Raw genomic sequence first — 15755 nt, forward strand, 5'->3', positions numbered from 1 at the left:
CAGTCCCTTCCTTCCCCAGATAGGAATTCCACAGCAGCATTATTGGTGAGGTATTTGTAATGTGACACAGTGGTTCCAGAACATGTTTTAATCTCAGGGTTGAAGTTCAGTGTGGAGACTTCAGCAATACCTGGGAAGAGATGCAAGGTGAACTAGCTGAAAAATGTCTTGGAGTTAATGCAGTAAAACAAAGATTGTGCCTTTCTATATGAGATCCTTTCATCTTCATGAGATTTAATTACTTGAACTCAGGTTTCTATTATCTTTCTAACTACATAGTTGTAGCAAAACTGTGATGTTTGCTTCTGGCAGTAATTAGACCATGCCATGTTTTCATCTGAAGGACACACCCAATTTGCAGAAAAATCAGCAGTAGTGTGGATATGCTGCTTTAGCCTCTGTACTTGTTCCCTAATAAATGCATTTGCCTTCCAGGGTCATAGGGAACAAAACAGTATCAGGAAGCAACATCTCTCGAGTTTGTGGAAGGACAAAGTATAAAAGTTTAATTTGCACAGTGTAGTATAGGACTACATTCAGAATTCAATAAACAGGACACGTGTTTGGCAGTTTCGCTGACAACTGACTGCTAAAGTCAAAGTTGGAAAGTCACCTTTTGCTAACGGCAAGTGTGATGTGGGTATCAGTCTCTGCTTCTTTGCACCTCACACAGTTATTCATACCAGCTTAGAAGACTGCAAAAAAGGTGAAAACTTGTTAAATTCCTGTGTATGTTCTTTATTGTTGGAGTTCACAATGGAGAAGAATGAGACCTTAAACAGCGCTGGATATTCAGGAACAGTCTGGCAATATGTCAGTGATGCAGCATGTAGGAGAGAGAGCAGTTTGTGGTGAGAGAGATCATAATTTTATTTTAGAGTCTGAATGACAGCGTTGTTTCCTTTGTGGCCCAAAACTCAGTGCAAGCTGCTGATCCACCTTTGGGATCGATTTCTCTATATAGACATCTGCTGTTCTCTCGAAGAGCCTCACTATGCAGGGCTTGCTTTTATGGAAGTGCTAAAGGCATCAAGTAGAAACACTTGCAAAGTCGTTCTCTATTGTGTGGTTTTAATTGAACGCTCTTCACTGCACCCTTGCTTGGCAAATAGGAGAAAAAGGAACGTTGACAGTCTTTGTATTTTGTATCTCATCTGTACCATCCTTATTTCTTTCACTCAGTGAAGAAATAATCTGACTTTGTGATTTACTAAAGTTGCCTTCATTCCATAAGTGTTATTTTCTTTGCTTGGGAAATGTTTATCTGGGTGAATATTTTTATTGGAGAAGAGACTTAAAAGGCAAACAAACAAACCAGAAATGACCAAAAAAAACCCACCACCCCAACCTTCTTTGAAAAGATTCAGTTCTGTATTACCAGCAACAGGTAAGTCCCTCTGTACTGAAAAAAAAAAATTGCATAGTCTTTTCCCTAACCAGATGGAGGTGGTAATATCCAGTCAACCTTCACTAAGCAATTGCCATGAACATTTGGTATCTAGGCATAAGAGCTTCTCTCTGCTCCTTGGAGATTAGACATGCAGTTTCAGAACAACCTCTCAGTGGTGTACAAATGTTTCTAAGTTCCTCAGGTGGTAATTTTTCACCTGAACCTACTCCTGCCCTCATTTTATACACAGATACCATTTTCTTCTTGTGTTTACTTGATATAGATGTAAAAAATAGATAATTACTTTCTTGATTCTGATTTTGTTTGCAATTTATATACATTATTTTATATGCGTTTCTGTGAAATGTGTTCTGGAAAGTGTGAATTCAGGACATAACTGCATACCAGCACTTCATATATGCCTGACCTATACTAGGAACTGCATTGACATTGAGGTCTGTGGAAACTCTGTCAGCAGTAGTGAGATGATTATGAACATGCTTCCTGGTGTGGATCACAGGATGTCAGGAGTTGAAAGGGACACAAAGATATCGTCAGGTCCAACCCCCCTGCCAGCGCAGGACCATACAATTTAGGTCAGATCACAGAGGAACACATCCAGACAGACCTTGAAAGCCTGCTCCAGTGTTCTGTCACCCTTACAGTAAATAAGTTCCCCCTTGTGTTGAGGTGAAACCTCTTGTGCTGCAACTTACATCCATTGCTCCTTGTCCTATCACAGGAAGCAAGTGAGCACAGCCTGTCCTCCCCCTCCATACACCCATCCCTCAGATACTTATAAACATTTATTAAAATCCCCTCTTGGTTTCCTCTTCAGACTAAACAGCCCCAGGTCTCAGCCTCTCCTCATAAGGCAGTGCTCCAGTCCCCTAACCATCCTCATACCTCTATGCTGGACCCTCTCTAGCAGATCCTTGTCTTTCTTAAATGGGGGAGCCCAAAACTGAAACCAGTATTCAAGATGAGATCTCAGCAGGGCAGAGTAGAGGGTGGGGAGAACCTTCCTTGACCTGCTGGACAGACTCTTCTTAATACACCCCAACATCCTGTTGCCCTTCTTGGCCACCAGGGCACATTGCTGTGCCATGGATGTTATCCACCAGCACTCCCAGGTCCCTCTCCACAGGGCTGCTCTCCAGGCGATCACCTCCCAGTCTGTACTGGTGCAGTTTACTATTCCTCCTCAGGTGCAGGACTCTGCACTTGCCATTGTTGAACCTCATTTGGTTCCTCTGTGCCCAGCTCTCCAATCTGCCCATGCCTCACTGGATGGCTGCACAGCCTTCAGCTGTAGCAAGTCAAGCCTCCCAGTTTGGTGCCATTAGCACCATTAGCAAACTGAGCAGACTCTGTCCCCTCATGAGTGTCATTGATGAAGATGTTGGATAGCACCAGACCCAGCACTGATCCCTGGGGAACTCCACTAGTTACAGCTTTCCAGCTGGACTTGGCACCATTGATCACCGCTCTTTGAACTCTATCTTGTAAGCAGTTCTTAACCCACCTCACTGCTCTTCCATGTTTCCTGAGCTTGCTCACTAGGATGTCATGGGAGGTAGTGTCAAAGGTCTTGCTGAGGTCAAGGTAGACTACATCCACTGGTCTCTCTGAATCTACCCATTCAGTTATGTCATCATAGAGTGCCCTTGGTAAATCCATGCTGACTACTCCTGATAACCTTCTTCTCTTCCAAATTCCTTGAGATGCCCTCCAGAAGGAGCTGCTCCATCATTTTTCCAGGGATGGAGATGAGGCTGACTGGTCGATAGTTCCCTAGAACCTCTTCCTCGCCCTTTTTGAAGACTGGAGTGCCATTGGCTCTCCTCCAGTCCTCAGGCACCCCTCCTGTCTGCCATGATTGGCAGAAATGATGCAGAGTGGCAGAGCAATAACCTCAGCCAGTTCTCTCAGCACCCTTGCATCTCATCAGGGCCCATGGACTTAGGAATGTTCAATTTGTGTAGTTGATCCCTAACACAGTCTGCAGTGACCAGTGGGCAACATTCCCTCCTCTAGGCTTCCTCTCCTTCATCCAGGGCCTGGACTACGTAGGGGAGTTCAACCTTAGGTGTAAAGACTGAAGCAACAAGGCATTCAGCAACTCTGCCCTCTCTGCATCCTCAGTTCTCAGGGCTGCCTCCTCATTCAGCAGTGGCCCCACACCTTCACTATTCTTCCTTTTCCTACTGATATATTTGAAGAAGCCTATTTTGTCTTTTACTTCCTTTTCCAGCTTCAGTTCCAAGCGGGCTTAGGCCTTCCTTGTTGCCTTCCTACATGCCCTGACAACTTCCCTATAGTTCTCCCAAGTGACAAATCCCTTCTTCCATGAAGATGAGGTCTCAGCACTGCTAAGCTCTGTAGATTCCCACTGTTAGCAGAAGGCTGGCACGCATAATTACTTGTGAGGCTGACAGTCTGTATTGACTCATTTATAGTTTATAAGGGTATGTGAAGTGCTTCCTTGCAGCTGAGCCAGAATGTAAAACTCTTGTGAAAACATGGGAATGCTGTCTTGTTGTGATTGAAGGAAACTGATGCATGACCAAATGGCAGCTTAGCTAATAAGAATAAATGATGCACCATTTCCTTTAGCAGCATAAATCCAACAAAAGGGGAGCTTCATAGCTAGAGGCTGTGTGGGTTTGGTATTTTCCACACAATCAGCAAGTGGGTGTATGTATTGCTGAGTATTTTTAAATGGCTAGAGAAATACTAATTAAACATAATATTTACTGAAGGAAAATAAGTCACCCTATGCTTAGAGCACCTGATATTGTATAGATAATTCAAAGAAGAGTATTGCTCACTTGAACAGTCAAGATTTCCCCGCCCCTTTGAATTAGTATTGTTTCAGCTTGCCAAACTTAATCTGCTTCCTTGATAGCTTATGATAAAGTTAAAGTTCAAATACACCTGTTTTTAAAAATCATGTGGGTTTTGTGATGTGTGATCTGCCAGCAGGCAGAATAACTTTGGCAGAATGTAGGTGTTGGCCTTTGCTTCTTTTCATACATATTTATCCTGGTATCTTAGTTCCATCCTATGGGAATTAATTACTTCAGAAATGACTGAAGAAATCTTGTTTTAAATATAAGCCCTTTTGTGTGAAGTTTAATTCACAGCATTAAAGCAGCTCCTGGCTAGTAATTAAAATTGATATATTTTTTTAATGAGAAATGATTGCTTTGAATCCTCTGTGTCCAACAGACTTGACTCTCTTTCCAACAACCATAGAAGATCTTTCCCATATATTGTTTAATACTTCCTTATCTTTTAATTCAAGATTGATTGTAAAAATTGCCTCGACTGAACTAAAGGGCTCTTAGAGATGGAGAGGAGATAGGCTTCCATTTCAGTTCTCTCAAAATTGAGAAATTTTATATCAGTCTGGGAAGAGCTCAAGCTAATAAGACCTAGAGTCCCTATTTTTTCAAGTTTGAACACAGGTGCAGATTTATCCAATAGATAGAAGATTCTGTCTGTGGGCTTGTAGAAATGTTCATGGAGATATTTCCAACTGATCCTCAGTTCTCTGCCATCTTGTTTCTGAAAAAATAATTAGCTCCATCATAGCTATTTTTCACACGTGTGATCACATGCAAACAAAGCAAAAAACAAAAATCAGTTTCTTGATTTCCATAGTTAGTCACAATAATGCTACAGAATAACTGTGAAGCATGCAACTTGCACTTTGGTGACTAAATTGGCATTCAGAAGGCTGGCTCTGGTTCTTGTTCTGGTATGGATTTATTGTATGACCCTCGGCAACTGTCTCTGCTTCTGCTTCCCTTTATTTTAGAGTACCTTATCTATTTTGAGAAGCTCTTTGCAGCAAAAATATCTACCTCTGGTTGCATTTTTACAGATAGTAGGTGACATATATAAAGTGTATCTGACATGCTATAAAACATGGTCTACTAAAATACAAATGTAAGCAGATAACTCTTTCTTCCCCACTTTTTCCTAGAGCAAAGTATTTTCTGTAGCTGTATGTAACTTAATTTCAAATTCAGTATAATCATAGATCAGACAGCAGGCTAACTCTGAATTAAAACCTGGATCAGCTTTGAATTGTAAATTTGGATCTCAATCTGCCCTTGCAGCTTAATGAATTTAAGTAATGCTTAAAATTTGAAGACTATTCAGCCTTTTGGGATGTTTAATTTTTTGCTTTGGACTCATCTTTTTGATATCTAGTGATAGCAAATACAGAAGTATTAGAGTTTTGCAAAATAAACAACATCTGAAAAGGACCTAAACTCCCCTCATAGTTAAAAACAAATATTCCATATTTTTATTTGTGAACTATTTTGCTTCTGGGAACAGCCAGTTCCTATAGTGTCATGAGATTTCGTTTTTGTGTAGTACTTTTTCAGATGGCCACCTTTAAAGTAGCCATGGGAATTACTCTAGTGATATGTGACTATCATTTCTAGGTGCTGTACCTCCAAAGGTCAAAAATTATTACAGCATGTGCATAGATTTAACTTTTTTTTAATAAGGGCATTAAAAATGTATTAATGAGGCTGTGAAGTAATTAAAGACCTGTGTAATCTTGTTATTTGTCGTTTAGCAAAAAACTCCTAATGGTCTTGCAGAAATGTGGTGCGTGCAACATCTCTTGGGTCCTAATGGTAGCTCTTGGCTTTACAGATGAGAAAAGGCATAAAACCATTGAACAATCTCTTTCAGAAACAGAAATTATCTCTCCCTCAGAGTTGAACAAGAGAAGTTCACGTAATTGCAGATGATGTGACATATTTTTCATAAAGAATGCAAATTTAATGTAAGAAAACAAAGAATATCTGCTTTTAATGGTGGAACACAAGTAAAGGCCTGTTAACACTTTACTGATGAACAGGAATAAGAAACAGATGAATCGTTCATATCTGAATTGAGTAGACAGAAACATCATTAAAAAAATGAGAAACAGGTTTAAACAGCACTAACGCCTGAATCCCACTATCAGTTCTTATCAGTCCTTGTAATATGATCAAATCTTGGACAGCTTTACCAGCTGATAACAAAGAAAATTTTATTAGTGTTGTGTGTGAATATACTGCAGCATAGCTTCAGCTTTCAAGTGAAACCTACTAGCTTTCTCTTGGCAAAGATGCTACTGGCTGTAAGTTGTAGATATAGAAGGTTCTGAACTGAGACAAAGAGGTTCAGACATTACTTCTCTAATTCATCTCTCTGTTCAGTTGTGTGTTTTCCACTAAGAGCTACCTATGAGTCCCTAGGCTGAGCTTCATATTTATCTTCAATATTTCATGTAAACAGTGTTCTCAAGTGCTTCATGCTTTTCCTCTAGTGGTGATCAGAATCCCAGAAGTTATACTTATTACATTAACCACTTGCCATTATCAGGCAGAAAGTTATTAGGAATTTGACTCCAGGTGTTTGTCAGTTGCACAATAAAGTTATGATTGTGATCTCTTGAGATCTTCAGAAGTATTTGGGGTTTTTTGTTTGGTTTTAAGTTTGTGGGTTTTTTTGTTGTTGTTTGAAGCATATATCAGATTTGTATTTGGTTGCCACTGAATATTGATATCCTCACTGCAGTGAAAAGTGGTTTACTTTTTGTATTGATATCTCTCTCTATAGATTGATTGTTGTTTGTTTGGTTTATTTCCCACTTACTACCTACAATTGCCAGAGGGCTTGCTTTCTTGAAAAGTCACTTGAGGTCTTCCTACTTGATCCAATAAAATAATTGAAGCATATCAACAGTAATAGTAGGAAGAGAGAGCAGCACATCCCATATCGTGCCTCGGGTAAAAACAAGGTACAACAGTTGGAGAGTGAATCTGGAAGCTAAGGCTGCCTTAATTGCAATTCTGCTTCTGTCATTGGCCCTCTGTAGTTTAAACAAATCATTTAACCCTACTCCCTCAGTCTTTGTGTGAATCATTAGGATGGGACTTTGCTTCCCTCAGAAGACTGTTGTGGATAGGTTATCAGCACACAAGATGAATGCTGACAGGTACTTGCTGTTCTTGAAATCCTGACTTGTGACTTCTGGTTCACTGGTAACCTAATTGTAAGTCTGTTCTTGTAATTCCACCGAGAAATATGAACTAAAAAAATGATGCTGTACATTAAAGCATTGTACACATTTGTACTGGAGACCAGAAGTCAATGAATCTACACGTGGGACAGCACATTATCTTGTTCTCTGGACACATCTGCTTTTATGCAAACATGCTTACATGTCATGCTTGACCTCTCTTTCTTAGGGAGAAGTGTAAACTACATTGAATTCGACAGGAAAAACTCTTCTTGCCTTCAGTGGGACACAAAAGAGATCTGAGAGAGGAGGGGAAAAAAAGGTAATAAATTCTGAAATCTGGTGGCTTTCAAAGGAGAAAATTAATTCCTCACTTGGCTTACCTTCTACACAGCAAGTGGGTATCAATGTAATCTTATCCAACATAGCATTCTCTGATGATATTTCATTAAAAAAAGAGAATGTCCATGATTGCAATGCTATTTGGCAAAATAATATCTTACTTTTAACAAAAAAAAACAACACCAGAATGTGATACTAAAAAAAAAAACAATTAAAATCATCTGACAAGTAGTGGCCAAAGGTGACTGACCCTTTGTGTTATATAGGTTCTGTTTCTTCTTTTTGAATCTTTTAATATCCGATCATGCCTTCGTCTCAAGGACAGTTTCACAGAGCTCATTCCTCTATTGTACAAGTCACAAATCTCATGAAGAAGTCTTTCTTCTTGTAAATCACATTTGTGAATGAAATTATGCTGGTGACAAGCACCATATTCATAGTTAATTTCAGCAGGCTTTTAAAAAAATACATATTTGATTGCAATGGTTTTCATTTTGGAGATTATAAATCTGCTCTTACTAGACTATTTTGACAATAGGTATTTATATGCAGGCTGTGACATAAGGTCAAAATTACTGCTATCAAGATAATGAGTTTATCGATGATTCTTTCAATAATGCAGAATTATTTGCAGGGTTACCATCAACTGCCCTAACAAAAAATGAACAAATACTCCTACTAAAGCCATGGCATAATTTTTACATCTATTTTGAGTGTTGTAGTATTGAGATTATCTTTCTGGGTTTTTATGTTTCTTTGGAATATAAATTCTGGTTCAGGTAGTTCTTATTCACAGTGCTTATGGAAATGGTTACCTGATCATGATTGCTCCACAGATACTACTGAGTTAGTACAGATATTATCATAAACTATCAATTTTTTAGCATAAGGAGAAAAACTGCCCTCGCCCAACTTGCCATTCTTTAATGTAAACAGGGGGCTAAACATAAATAGTTGATTTTAGGGTTTAACAAAGAATTCACCAGTAACTCCTGAATTGCCATGCTATGCTGCTTACTACCCAAATCTTTGGGCTTCTACAATGCCCAGTTCAGTGAATTCTTAGCCCCAGCAGCTAGAGCATTTTCTCTAATACTGGAGGAAAGAGGACAGAAATTAAGAACTCTGCTTCTAGCAGGCCAGAAGCAAGGACATGCTCTTTTGGATTCTGAGATGAAAAGTCACTTAAACTCATCTTTACAAAGTCATGACCCAGTGCTCCTGCAGTCTCTAACAGGTCTCTTCACTCACACTGTGCACTTTTAGATCCAACCAGACAGAATCCAACCTGTGTTAAAAGCTGTGTGTTGCCTGCCTCGACTCCCACAATTTATCTTACTTTTCTGATATTATGACATGGTCTGACTGTAATTTTTCATAGCCATTTCTAATCTCTATTCAAATAATGCTCCAACAAGCTTTCATGAGTGTGAGATGTAGGCAGAAAGGATGGGAAAAGCTTCTTATACCACTTCCCTATCATATATTATGTAAAGAAATGCTGAAACTGTATTTGGTATGCAACAAATCTAATATATTTTGTTCTTATCGTAGAATGTCAAAATGTATCTAGAGCCTTAGTCCTCCTGCTAGACCTCCTTCACAATATGGGCCAGAGAGACTCTTTTTTTGTTTCTTTCTTATGGTTAGTCACAATCACCTTGGACTATAGATTTCTGCTATTTATCCTTCATTGCTCAGTTGCCTAAGTAATTTATGGTATAGAAGCCCCAAAGGACTCTCTGGCTGACAGGTCTAATTTACAATTGTGCAGTCTTTGTTTTGCAAAAAGGGTCCCTTCAATTCTGCCCTTCCTTCTCTGGATTACTACATTTTAGTCTTTTTTTTTTTTTTTTTTTTTTTTTTTTTTGGGGTGATATTTTCTTTGACACGGTCACTGAGATGCAAACTTTGACTGTAAATAATGATGCTCTTGCAAGCTTTCCTCCCCTGTTTAGCAAGTTATGCTTTCCTATGTGTTCCCTTGGCTTTTGGCATTAAAGACAGATGTTATTTGCTATGTAGTCTAGTTAATTGCGTTTGCTAATAGAAACAATGTATGAAATGCTGCATTGTAAACCAGCTCTGTTTCAATAAGCTGATTCTAGCAGTTGCATTCAGCTAGTTGGAACTCTTGGTGCTAACCTCAAAAGCTGAGCATTCAACAAAGATTTAACCCATTCTCACAGATTATTTAGCCAAAATTGCAAGCTGTTTATAAGCATTTAGTAAATAGAGATTCAATTCAATTCAATGAAGACTTAGATTCTTCATTGTTCCCATGTAATAAAAATGCAGTAACCTAATATTAAATGTAAACAGTATTCCTGGTTTCCACCTTTTTTCTGCTGTGGAATTTCTCCCTGGTCAGAAATTAAATTCTCTGCAGCAGACAGATGATGTTCTTCAATTATATGGGCTACTAAACATGATACATCGTATCTGAAAGGAGTTAAGTTCATCACTGCTGCTACTGACTCCAGCTCCCTTCAGAGGTTTCTGCAATGTTTTGCCTGTAAAGTGAAGCTGAGCAGAGGAGAGTGAGGGACTTGACCTACTTTCACAGTGGTCATTGTGCTGAGGAAGTTTAATCCGGCACATTAGATTTTCAGAAATAACACAGGAAAAGATGATAGCATTTTAAGGGCATATTGATGTATTTTCTCCTAGGTATGCAAGTTAGCACATTGATTGATGCATTGTTTGAAAAGACCTCAAGAGAATGTTCCATCTAATTAATACTGTGGTGTTTTCACAGAATAGCAGGGGCTGGAAGGGACCTCAGAAGATCATCTAGTCCAACTCCCACTGCCAGAGCAGGATCTCCTATAGCAGATCACAGAGGAACGTGACCAGGTGGGTTTTCAGTATCTCCAGAGAAGGATATATATTTGGATATATATTACTCTGAGAAATACTCTCTGCAGACTCTTTGGCTTGAATTTGTTTGTGGTGGCCTCCAGGCTGGGAAGATGCTTAATTTTTTTTGTAACAGAGGGTAGCGCAACATGGAACTTGTATTCAGACTCCACATAGTTCAAAAGGAGAGGGGAGACACTCTCGGGCATTGAATCCTGTCTTGTGCTGTCATGTCCACTGAAAGCACAATCAACAGAAGTAACTCCTGAACTAGACTAGCACATGACAAAAATGCAGAGACAGATCTAATTTTCAGCCTCACCTATATCAAAACCACACCCAGTAGCTTCTGGTTCTGCTGAGCTAAGGAATGAAATTTGAGGCTGGACTTCTGTCAAACCTCTTTGCTGTCCACGGCTCTTTTCTTTCTCTCTGTCCTTTCCTCTGAATGTCTCCCCCAACCACTGGAAAAATACAGTGAGGATGACTATGTAAGAAGATGCTTCACTGGCTATGTAATGAAGGGTATTACGTTTGCCCTCCTGATCTCTGTAAAATATCCCAATATTTATGCCATTTCACCCTTTATCTGTAACACAGTCCTCCTGCCACCTGTGCTCAGCTTCCTCTCTTTCTTAGGAGCTACCTCCTGGCCTTCTAGTCACTTTCCTTCTATACCACAAACAACAATCACATCTGTTCATTCAAAGCACCCATACATGTTGCTTTCCAAGTAAGTCAAGGTCATAGTTTGTGTTTTAAATCTCTCTCCTGCTCGCTCTCTCTCTCAAATGTTGAACTTCTGGTCACTAAGAACTTTAAAGCGTAGCAGGTGAAACAATTGAGCTATTCTTATTATCAAGTTCACCTGTATGTAGTGCTTTTCTAATGCATGACTGCTCCCTAATGCACATGAACTGTCTGTGGTTATGGACAAAGCTCTGCCATGTGGTGCAAACTAAAACCAAACTAGCAGGCATTGTGTGTGCACACTGCCTCTCTACTCAAAGAAATCTAGGAGACTGTTGTCTAGAGAGGACCATAATCAACACGCTGTAGTTTTCCATTAGTGTTCTACTGCTCAGTGCATATTTGGGCAATTCCTTTTCACTTTTTGATTCTGCAAGTCAGTAACTGACATTTGTTTTCTTAGTGTCATGACCTCAGGCCTGGAGGCTTAACTCCCATTGCAGCTAACTGCCATCACTCATCAGCAAAAAACTTCCTGCTTAAATGGGTAAGCATTATTGAAGAAAATGTGTGGACCTTATTAGACTTCAGAGGAATGAAAGTTAGGGCTGCCTCTAACTATCAGAGGAACTGCAGTGAACCACGAGCAGTAACTGGCAGCAAGCTTGTGTATATCTTGGGCAAGTGAAAACAGATTTCTCTGATTTTGACTGTGTGGTCTGTTACAGCTCCAGTAAAGTCAGCTGTCCTTACTAATGTAAATACATTTCATGCATCATGTGTATAGTCAAACAAAAGCATACACACAATTTGCAGACCTGAGCTGTGAACCACTCTATGAGCTGGTTCTATGGCCCACAGTGCACTCTAGATTGTCCTCTTATCCTGGAGCTCCTAATACTGTTCTGGAACACTAGAAAAATAGATATTAACTTATATGAGACCCCAAATCAATACAGACTGGATCCCAGGACTGTACTGCAGTCCCCTACTGTGCTGTCAGTGCTGCAGTAGAAGTAAATAACAGAAAAAAAGATAGAATTTCTTCCTTGGATTAATTTTTTGGATCATCTTTATTTAGTTGAATATTAATCTCTGACATTTTACTGCTTTCATGATGAAGTTTACAGCATGACCACTTGTGATTTCATATTCTGCAATGATTTATTTAAATTCACAGGGAAGGATTTCGGCATTAATTGCTGCAGTCTTTGAAATCTGAATCTAAATTCTCATAGCAAAACAGTCACAGGCCATGAATCATTTAGGAACGGTTTGTTTAGGAAAGCTGATTTTCAGCTATAGAATCTGTTTGAAAAGATGCATTTATTTGTTAATTTTCTTCTCAAACAGATTTTGTAGGTGGCTCATTTACAAATTGATTTATCTTCTGTAGCGTGTGTACACATTCATTCAGAGCAGCATGCCAGAAGTAGGTATTGTCCAGTTGTGCTCTAATTTTTCTGTATTTCAATATGTATGTACAGTGAGATCTTTCTGTAATATCCTACTTCTGCTCAGTAGTCACAGTATTATGTTTGGCTCCAATCTCTTGCTTATAATTGCTAAAATAATTTAGAATTTGTTCCCTGAATGTTAGTCTCTATGAATTTTTATAGTACAAGTCAATCACATAATGTGATGCCAAAAGCTAACAGAAATGATGTGAAAATACCATCAAAATAACAGTATGTATACAACCAAATACTTTCCACCACTTGCCCAGCTGTGGTTTACAAACAACTCTGAATCTCTTTATGTTAATTTAATGTCTGCTAGCTGGATGTAATGCAATACAGTAATTTAATGTTTCCTACATATTTGTTCAGTTCTCTTATCTTGTTTTCAGGGGATTTGTAAGAAATGGGTATTTAATTCAGGCTAATGTGGTAATGGTAAGTTATTCTTCTGCTTTCAGCATTTGCCTACAAATTTGATTTCTACAGTCACTAGCATGAGAGCATAAATGAAAACTGTTTAAACAGATTAGAGGAAAACAATGAAAATTATTGTTGTACTATTACTGCTCTGTAAGCTTCTCAAATAATTCTGTTGATAATCTGTCAGAGCTAAACATACCACTTCCCATTTGACACTATGAGGCAACTTGCAGCGCTGGTTTGCCATACTGATTGACAGGATAGCATTTCATATGGAGTTATCCTGTATGTACGGTGTACATGGAGTCCAGAGAGTCTTGTTTATGTTGACTCCAAAGATTCAAGTCAGGGAAAATATTACTTTTTTTGTTGTTTTTATTTCACTTGCTTGTTTTTGTTTGTTTAAGTACACTAGACTCTCACCTAGTAAAATCTGTGGTTCCAAATATCTGGATTTGATTTTCTTCGTATGCACATCTGATATGTAACTCTGCCTTTTTTTTCCCCCTCCCTCAATTAAGGTAAGAGAGAACAACTTGGACCATAAAGTTTAAGTGTTTCAAACTAGAAATGCCATTTAAAGCTGCCTCTGGACAGCTGTGAATTAATGGAAAACTTAAAACCAAAATAATAATTATATTCTGGATTAACATTAACTATAATGACTATGAACTCAGCCGTGTTCTAATTCTGTTATATGTTGTTTTCATAATGAAAGATGCTGCACAGATTTTGTAATTATCGCTGTTAAAAGGCAATGATGCTAATTTCATTAGAGGCCTGCTCAGCTTCAGTCAACTGTATAGCCATGAAAGCTACTGTTCATGTATACTTTGTGCCATGTATCATATCCATGATTTAATTGTTAGAGTTTTAATGAAGAGAATAGACTAAGACCTCTATCTTAAGGTGCAGAACTTGAACGTAATCTGGTTTTGCAGTTCTACATGGTAACAGCCTGTTTTGTTGAGCTTTGAGAGTGAGGGAGATCAGCTGCTCTCTAGAGATGCCTTCTGTTACTTTGTGATGGTAAGGTAAGCATTTGACTTCATAAATTGAAATTATTGGTTTTATTGGGTGTTTTTTTTTTTTAATTGTTCCAATGGAATATGTGCTCCCCTAAAAGAGAATACTACAGCTTTTAAAACAGTGCTGACAGCTTTTTGGTATCAGTTGTGCTTACTACATGAAATGGTTGCGTTTGACCTGACTGCTCTTCACCATTACACATACTTACATTTTGATTCCTAGCAGTATTTTAACAGCTAGAGTTAACATGTTTTCTCTCATTTTCTACATGATGAATGTTGAGGCAGAAAGCATCCATTATTCTGTTGAATAGAGTGAAATGTTAAAGTGTACTGTTTAAAGCTGTAGATTGTAAGGATGTGCTTTACCAAGTTGCCGGATAGTTTCTAGTGTGTGCAGCTGCATGAGACCACTAAAAGCAGTAATTGACAAGTTCAGTTAATACTCCTTTATAAGTGAATTTCAGGGATAAATAGTTAAGTGGGTGGTAGATTATGCATTACAGTGTGTGAATGAAAACAGCTACGGAAAAGTACAAAAAGCATGGAAAAAGTGCTTCAGGTAAAAAGCCCAGAAACTGTCTACCCTATCTGTTCTGTTCTAATTCAGAGTCAAATGTTTTATTGTGCATTTCTCTTTGCATTTTATCCACAACAATGTTATGAATGTTATATTTTGCAGGAACCAGCTCATCTTTTGATTCATTCCTCCCCCATTTTTTCATGTGAGACTGAGTCTGCCAATGTTTTCTTACATTAAATCTTATCTCTTCCTGTGTTCTGTGTTTTAAGTGTCATCCACTGTAGATGTTTTGAGTTATGCCTTGTAGAAATGGAATTAGCCTCACGAGAGGTTAGGGGCTGGAAGGAACCTTAAGAGATCATCTAGTCTAACCCACATGCCAGAGCAGGATCACCTATACCGGATCACCTATACCAGATCACACAGGAATGCAACCAGACAGGTGAGGAAGCAGTATGACTGGCATATACAAATGAAAATTTCTCAGGAGGCAGTATTATACAGCCTCAGATAAATGAATATTTAATTTAGTTGAAGGTGCTGGAGCTACAGCTGGACTTAGGCACACCACAATAAATACATCTGAAACATCAGAAGTTTGGATTAGTTTCAAGAGTGATTTTTGGGTCTCTAAATGTCCTGGAGAGTTTTGCAACTATTTGCAATTACATGCACCTTACAATTAATAAGTGTTACTAAACTTACATTCTCAGAATCATTCAAGAACTCATTCATGGTCTAAATTAATGAACTACTTTCTGAAATGACTGAACTTACTCATCAAAATCCTCCTCTGCCATAATGTATTTGCAATGCATAAACAGCTGAAGGATATACACTAAGATCACAACTTCGGTCCCATCCTGCTCTGCTATCATCTCAGTGAAGGGTGTTTAAATACATCCTTAAAATCTCATTCAAGTATCTCACACAAGGATAGCCTGGAAAGAATCTGGCTTACCTATGCAGAGGAACATACTACCTTTTAAAAAGCCTAGCTCGATGTCCC

General features: G+C 38.7%; 1 long non-coding RNA gene across 4 annotated transcripts in view; it reads left to right on the forward strand.

Moving 5' to 3' along the window:
* The window catches only part of LOC135182940 (uncharacterized), a 71271-nt gene extending 56120 nt beyond the window's left edge, over positions 1-15151 (forward strand). For 2 of the 4 annotated variants that reach the window (XR_010305358.1, XR_010305356.1), the window contains exons 2-7: positions 7654-7746; positions 10525-10622; positions 11779-11862; positions 13165-13210; positions 14137-14229; positions 14906-15003. This is a non-coding gene — a long non-coding RNA (uncharacterized LOC135182940). The other 2 variants (XR_010305359.1, XR_010305357.1) reach the window with 2 other exon arrangements.
* Positions 15152-15755: the final 604 nt, after the last annotated feature.

This window comes from Pogoniulus pusillus, chromosome 17 (genome assembly GCF_015220805.1).
Source record: "Pogoniulus pusillus isolate bPogPus1 chromosome 17, bPogPus1.pri, whole genome shotgun sequence".
In the NCBI taxonomy this organism is placed as follows: domain Eukaryota; kingdom Metazoa; phylum Chordata; class Aves; order Piciformes; family Lybiidae; genus Pogoniulus; species Pogoniulus pusillus.